Source organism: Microtus ochrogaster, chromosome 8 (genome assembly GCF_000317375.1).
Source record: "Microtus ochrogaster isolate Prairie Vole_2 chromosome 8, MicOch1.0, whole genome shotgun sequence".
NCBI lineage: Eukaryota > Metazoa > Chordata > Mammalia > Rodentia > Cricetidae > Microtus > Microtus ochrogaster.
Window position 1 is genome coordinate 17173129 of NC_022015.1, and position 8626 is coordinate 17181754.

Genomic DNA, 8626 nt, shown 5'->3' on the forward strand with positions numbered 1-8626 from the left:
GAGAGCTGTCGAGTCTCTGAGCTCACTTCCTCTTCCTCCCAGCATTCTGTTCTGATTACTCCTCCCACCTATGTTTTAACCTATGAGACCAAGCAGTTTCTTTATTGCTTAAACCAATGAAATCAACAGATTGATATATGACACTCCCACATCATGAGTATATTTTGTTGCCATTAGTTAATAAAGAAGCTGCTTTCAGCCAATGGTTTAACAGAATATATTCAGGCTGAAAGATATATATATAGAGAGAGAGAGTAGGCAATGTCAAAGAGAAGCCATGTAACCACCACAGGAGATAGACACTGAATGCCAGATAGAACCTTACTGGTAGGCCACAACCATGTGGCAATGTATAGATTAATATAAATGGCTTAATTTAAGATGTAGGAGCTATCTAGGAATACATTAGAGTCATTAGCAAAGTAGTGTTGCAATTAATATAGTTCCGGTGTGATTATTTTGGATCTGGGTTGTCAGGAAACAAATGAGCAGCCTCCTCCTACACAACATGAGTGCCATTCCCATAAGGAAGACCCATCCAAATTCTCTAACACCCCTACTAGTCTTTTTTCCTGCTCTTTCTCTAGAATCATGCACTTGTTCTTTGGAGCATCTACTATCATTGCTTAATTGCTTAATTTTTTGAATCAATTTTAAAAAAATTGGAAATTTTATACATATATTATATTTACATTTCTAAGCTCCATATGCCACCAACTGCCCATATGCTCTTCTTATTCTCTTTTGAACTTATGACCTCTTTTTCATAATGTGTGTGTGTGTGTATGTGTATAACATACTCAGTACACATAGTATTTTTCCTATGTACACATTTACAGATGAACTTTGGTATTAATAGCCTGTCAGGGAGCTCATTCTTGGAGAAAACTGATTTTGTCTCCCTCAGCAATGATTGCCTGTCAGACTTCATGCTGCGATGGGGCTTTGTGAAATTTCCTTATAAGTGTTGGTATGTGAATTGGTTTGTCATTATGCAGGTCTTGTTTAACCATCCATATTGTTAGAATTTCCTGGGTGCAGCTTTCCTGTCATGCCTAGAAGACACTATTTCTCAGAAGGTGCCCTTTTCCTCTGGATTATCATATTTCCATCCTCTGTTCCATTATTTCTCCTGATCTCTAGATGTAGGGGTATTATTGTAGATATATCAATTGAGGCTCAGCACTCCACGACCAATTATTCTCTGTCTTTTAAACAGTTGTGGATTTCTGTAATAGTTTCCATCTGTTGCAAGATTGCTGCAAGAAGATGAGGGGTGAGGATATGCTTACCTGTGGGTATAAGGGGTGGTATTTAGAATATAAATGGAAATTACATCGGCTTAGGAAATTTACAGTAGAGAGGCTTCCTCTATGAGCTATGACCTCCCCAACAACAGATAATTGGTTAGGTTTGCAATACCAGGCATGAATTTCCTCCTATGGAGTGGGTCTTAGGTCCAATTAGATAGCTGTTGGTTAGCTCTAAGATAAAAATTCTACTGCTGTACCATTAGGGCAACCTTATCAGGCTAGTTGTTATTGTGGTTTATAGAACTTAATGCTGAGTAAAAATAATGATTGTTTTTCTCTGTTGGCAATGTTTATAGCACCTTTGGATACTGAGAGGCAGCCCTCAGGGCAGAGACTTCCAGGTCAGTTCCAGGTCTATTTCTCCAAGTCCTGTGTCCAAGGCATGTACTGTTGCTAGACATAGGGTCTTACCTTAAAGTTCTGGGGAGCAAACAAGGGCAATGACAACAGCCTGGAATATTATTGGAAATTTCATGGATTCCTCTGACTAACCAACAACTCTAAGAGAGATTTCTTCCTATTCCCACTCCTGGGGTTTTTGTTAGATACATAGGCAGTGGCTCTTGGAAGGAGCATTATCATCCCATGTGCTGTAACTTCATTTAATACATGAATGTGTGTGTGTGTGTGTGTGTGTGCGAGTGCGCATGCACGTGCATGGACGTGTGTGTGTATTTAAAAGTAAACTTATAGAATAATATGTTTCCTTATGGATTTTTCAAATACCCTCAGTGTTATTTCCTTCCCCTTCCTCCTCTTTCTGCATTACTGTCCCCTTACCTCTCCAGCCAAAGCCCTCCCATGTGTTTCCCATTCCCCACTTTGTAGCTCTTGTGTCCCGCTATCCCCAGTTTTTCCTTCTTTCCATAACCTCAAAAACCTGGAATTCACTTAATAACTGGTCCCACTTATATATTTGCTGAATCCACTGGGAATATGGAGAAAAGCAAGCAATGTATTCTGCCCAGGAGGCATTTGTGCTTTAATGAAGGAGATAAATGTACAAAAGCATAATTACAGTTTAACAATGCTGTAATACAGAGGGAAGCAGTGACATCCAGGCCTGGCTGCTGAGAGCATGGGAGAAGAGATTGAATTTTAGACATCTCATCAAGATAGATGTAGATAAAATAGAATAGTCCATAATGAAAAACAGGTTTCTCCAAGTTTTGCCTCTAATTTTAATTGTTAATTTTCTCGATTTTCTAAAGAGTTATTTTGTATTTAATGGCAATACTCAAATTTTTATGTTTTTTATGTGTCTGTTTTATGCGTTGCACTGGCTTCCTACTGTGGTAAGTGCTGAGTTAGCATGCCTGACCCATCCACAGTAAAAATGTTCTGTCTCCTTTTCTGTCTCCCAGTCAGGTCTGTTACTCTTTTTGAATATTCACCTAATCTCTGCAACACATCCAAATAGAACACCTAAGCTCCTTTGCTAGTAAGGTAAGATATTGCCATTTGTTTGAGCTTGGAATAGTTTTTTTTTCTTTCAGGAGGGCAGAACAAGTGAACAAGTGGAGTGATGGAAACGAACCACACTGATGAACACGAATCTCATGGGATGGTACAGAGGAGAGGTGTGTATTGGACCTAAAGAATGATAGCATCCACACCAGCGTCTAGTACCTAAACTACATTGGAAAATTGTCCTGAGCACTATACAGGGTGCTGAGCACAGATAGCCTAGTTCAGAGACCACTTAGGAGTTAGATCAGGCTTCAACAATGCCCTCTTCACAAAAGTAACCCAACATTGACACAGGAGCAAACACAAGGAACCCAAAAAGCATGTTACACTGAGAAGTACTTTTCCAATCTGAAGAGCAATAATTTTAAAAAATCGGCCTTTTGAGCTGCTTTCATATTTTAGAAGCCAGATAGGAAAAGGCATTTTTCAATTAACTCCTGTCTGATGCAAATTTGTATATGGAAAGGCTACATGAAAAGAATAATTTGTCAATCTTCAGCCTGAAACTTTAATTAAAAGCCTGGTATTGCTAAAATGGAAACGTTTCTGAGGTACAGGTTGTTGCATATGAGATTAAATTCAAACCAATATACATCAGAGCACTTGCTAAGAATGTGTCAGTCTTCTAGGAACCCACATGCTGCAGGATGCAAGGATACCTCCTAAAGCCAGCTCTGTGGAATAGCAATGATGATCACTCACTGTAATCGATATAGGATGTAATGCTTATGTTACTTGTCCAGTGCCATTTCTGTAACAACTACTGTCTACATATGTGCCACTTACTGTGTGTATACCTTGCCCTCTGCCAATTATTCTATCAACACGATCTCAACTCATCCTGAAAATATCCCTTGCAGACAGGCTTTACGTCATCACTTTCTAGATAAGCCAATCTTGATGAACTAACCTGAACTATTATCAAGTCCCCACACCTATTGAGCAGTGAAGTGAGTGTTTTACGCTTATCTTTCCACAGTCCTACAGTTCATCTTTGCAGACATGAAATCAAAAGGGAATTTCTAGTCGCAATTATGAATGTATGGCAACTGTGATCACCTGAAGGACAAGTGGCAAATATGGAGAGCAACTTTTGTGAAGATTAGGAAGAGGTCATAGGAATGGTCTGGCAGTGAAGAGTCACCTCTCTGTGTAACCCTGATTCCTGGTGCAAAGAATTGCTAGTGACTGGTCCATCTGTGCTGGAAGCCGTGGGCCAATGCTGGAAGCTGGGGACCTGCACATTCTGGAAAAGAAGAAAGTTGCTGCAATTGGTTTTTTTCTAAATTTATCAGCCCATCATAACTGGGGATGCTGTGATGGGCAAACCCATAGCTAAAATCATGCTTTAGAATGAATAGATACACCAGAGAAGAAGATTAATAACCCACCAGCCCAGGATCCATCTACTCTAGGAGGAGGGCCTCTTCCCTGACACAATCATAGGATAGCTGTGCTTCTCAGAGGTGAGAAGAAACTTCAGAAACTCTCCAACCCAGTTTTGCTTTCACTCCTGGGAAAACTGTCTCCACATCATCTCTGACAAAAGGCCAAATAGTCCCCAGGAACTTTGCTGAGTAGGCGGGAGACCTCTTGCTTTCTTCTAATTGCAACTCCTGGGCCTTCCTTTCTATTTTCTCAAAGCACAGAGAAAACTGTTCATATAGTCAATGGTATTTCCTGTGTTCTATGTACCAGCAGATACAACAGGATAAAACAACCACAGATAGCTGGAGAAAAATACCCCAAAGTCCTGAGTCATGGAACAGCCTTCCCACTTCTCCAAGAATTGGAGACTGGATAAGAAATTGTTCAAAGAATAGGGGAATACTCATTGCTACTAGATAAGATATTCTTTTAGAAAGGTGTATGGCTGTCTAGACTGAATTATTTTGTTTCCTATGAGATCTTTTCCTCAAGTTGGTGGAGGACACAGTGAAAAGACACAGGAGCCGGTGTTAAGGCTTCATGTCTAGCCAAAACAAAGAAATTTCATCATGAGAGTAAAATATTGATAGACCATTATTCTAGTCCCTCACATGAAATAAAAATCAATGAATCCATTCTGTTCTGAGCTGATAGATATATGGAGTAGCTTCTTTATAGAGGAACTCCAGTAATGAAAGAAATCCTGGAGTAAGAACATTTTCGTGAAGGGTGTATGTGATTAGTGGGTATTAAAAACACATGATTTTCATTCTTTCCCTGATACTTAACCAAATGTCAAAATAGAAGTTCTGTGATACCATTTTAATCAGCTCATCAAATTAAGCATCACAAAACCTGGAGAAGGCAGCATCATGGGCCCCTACATAGCAGGATGCATTGAGAGTATAAGAGCGCTTTGGTGGAGTTCCTGCCAGAATTATTTGCCAAAATCTGGCCATAAAGAAAGATCAGGCAAACAAATTAAGGTCATTCTGCAAGATAACTGGCCTGTGCTCAGAAATGTCAAGGTCAAAAAGGACAAAGACACAAAACAGTTCTTGGTTACTGGAGACTATAAAAAGACTTGACAATTGAAATTTGTGCAGGAGTCTATGTTACAATTAGGGCTGGGATACAAAAGACATTTGGATACTGGATGGAAACTTTTGAATATAGCTTATTGATTGCATTATATTACAGACTAGAGAATTTGCAATTTTAGGAATGGCTCTGTAAGAGAACAACACTGTCCTTAGTAATCGTACTGCAAACACATATTATGTCTTAAAAGTAAACATCTGTGTATTCATTCATTCCTTTAACAATCATTCAGAAAAAAATATAATTCAAAAGGGGTAAAATGAATCGATGATGCCAAATCAGGTGGTGTCTATAGATTAGTCTTTCAGCTTTCTATAGTAAAAATATGTGCAAATACCAAAAAAAGAGGCATTCCAAATGAAGGAAGTGTGGAGAGGTAAGCAGAATTAAACCCAGAGGTTATGCATATTCCAGTACAGAACTTTGTTAAGAATACTCAGAAACGCACAAACACATGAATCTGGAGCATGACAAGGCATGATGTGGGGAAGTTGCTCTGTCCAGGTATTTGGGGACTGTAGCTTCCTGCAGCCCGTGGATAGAAACTGAAAGGTGTGAGGTGACTCCGGAAGTTTGGGGTGAGTTAGAATTGATAGGGTATTTTAACTAACAGGGTGTGGGAAGCAAAGAAAGAGGGCATGCTTCTTTGAGGTGGTCCATAGATGATACCTTTGAGTTGGAAGAACACACAAGGCAGATTCCTATGAACCTGGGGGGGGGGGGGACTTGGCCCTGCCTTTCCCAGATGCGGGTGAGCAGGCCCACATGTGCTGTGGGGAAACTTTGTGGCTTAGACAGTGAGTGTCTTTATTTTTACTGTTCTACAACCTGTTTCTTCATTTATATAACTAGTTACCAAGTCTTGCTAATTAGTCTAAACTTCTTCCCCACACCACATGAATCCAGAGCTTCTTTGGAATTTGTGGTATCACCATCTTATTAACACTGTGGGATTGCCTTTCCACAAATCTCTTACTTCTTTAAAATGTTCATTTTCTCTCTGATGCCCCTCATCCACCTCATACTGGACAGGATATGAATAAAATGTAAATATAGATATGTTGCCCTTCTCGTAGAAATATTTCTGATTCTAACAGTATTGAGACCATATTACCTCATCTTGGTATGTGAAGGCATCAACCCTGTGGCTTCACACATTGTTCCATTAAGGCTGAGGGTAGCATTAATCTGTGGGTATAACACATACGTTTAAAAGACACCTTGATGAAATGCCAATTTAGTTAGAGAGAAGTAGTAAGCTCTTATAGGGCCTATGTCCTACCCAGCTGTGGACTTTTGACTGAGCTTACAGTACCAGATTGACTAGCTCCTGTGAAGCAGGTCTGGTACACAGGATACTTGACTGACACCTTCACCTATGTATCACCATAGCAGCAGCAGGCACACCTTGCTTGTCAGTTTGGTCTTTTAGTTGAAGCCATTTGCAAGTAGGTAAGACTGCTGTTATTTTCTCCCCCGGCTGCCTGAATATTACTTGCCAGAGCAATGAATGATAGCCATCAGGTAGGAATCTCCCATCTGAGTTCTAGCTTTATTTCTCTATAATGTTCAACCAAGGTGTGTGATGTCTTTAGCAATATGGTCTGGTCTATCATCCCCACCAAGAATGAACAAGTGTGCCTTTACCCCCATATCCACAGCAATGTTTGTTGACATTTGATTTCTGAATAGTAGCAAGTGTGACTGGGGCTAGAAGGAATCTCAAAATCATTTTACCTTGCCCATCCTTTATACAGTGGGAGGAGCTCAGTCCTATCTCACCTTGATATGCCACGCTGTGTTCAAGCCCATGGGAGGGAGGAGGGTGACTGCCTCTTTCTAAAATGGAGATGGAGGATGGGTGGGTGTGTGGGGAGGGTGTAGATGAGAGTCAGGAGAAGGGAACAAGAGGAGAGGAGAGAGGTGAACCTGTGGTTGGTATGTAAAATAAAGGGGAAAATATTAATAAAAAGTTATTTTAATTTGTGTTTCTCTGATAGTTGATTATGTTTAAACATTTTAAAATTGCTTTATCATTTATTTTTTTAAAAAACTCTCCATTTAAATCTATAGCCCATTTAATTTGGCTACCTTTCTCTAGATTTTTTTCATAAATTTTAAAGGCTCTAATAAAATGCCACCCTCATTGTGAATTGCTACACTTTAAATATGATTGTTTTGTCTAAAGGATCGTGTGTGGAAATCTTGGTCTTCAGTGTGACAATGTTAGGAAGTGAGGCTAAGCTTAAATTCCTTAGGCCAGTTGGGTCACATCCTTGCCGACAGCATCTCTTCTTCTCATACTGGCTTCTACCACCATCGTCCACCAGGAGGTAACTCTTGAGGGTAAGGGGAATCCACATCCTACCACTATGGTTGGACTTAGAGCACTTGAAACTATGAGCTAAATAAAACTCTTTAGAAAAGTATTCTGCCTCAGTGTTTCATTATACAATAAAATATCTCCCAAGCTCTGGGTAGACACAGAAGGGTAGTAAGATAATTGTCTAGTTCAACAGATGATAATCAATACGTGGCTGAGCTGACTCGGGAACACTGGTGACAGGACCAAGAGTCCATTCATCTATGAACACACATGTCAATGCATACAGACAGTGAAGAAATAAGAAAACAAAGAGATGAAAAGGTGATTTGGAAAGAGTGTTGAGTTTTATATAGGAGATTAAAGGTACTGACATGAACACAAGTGAGGAATGATGATGATAATAATAATAATAATGAAAAATATGGGGGATGGGAATGTTAGACAGTAGTTCCTTGATTTCCTGAGTGAACTAAGACCAAAAGTAAAGAGAGGAACCAGTAGAAATAGCAATATGACTATTCCCGAAAGGTGCCAAGGATACTGAATTGACCTGAGCTTGTGTTGATTGGGAACGTAATACATATTGAATATGATACAGTAAAGAATGAGCTTGAGAAGAAGCCAGAGGCCAGGGACTAGGTTATCTACTTCCTTAAGCCAAGACTAAGTTTTCCAAGGACTGATAACTTAGTCACCTCATCTCTTGGGACACTGGGGAGATGGTTCAATGGATAAAGCACTTGTTGCTCAAGCATGAATACCTGAGTTTGGATTCCAGCTACTTACAGAAAAGACTAGCCATGCTGGTGCACACATCTGCACACTCAGTGTTAGAGTCAGGCAAAGATAGGAGTATCTGCATCCTCCATCTCTAACATACACACATAAGCATGTGCACATACACATGAGAGAGAAATATACATTTATATATGTATATATACATATGTATACACTATGTATATCTATATATCTATACGTATCTATCTAT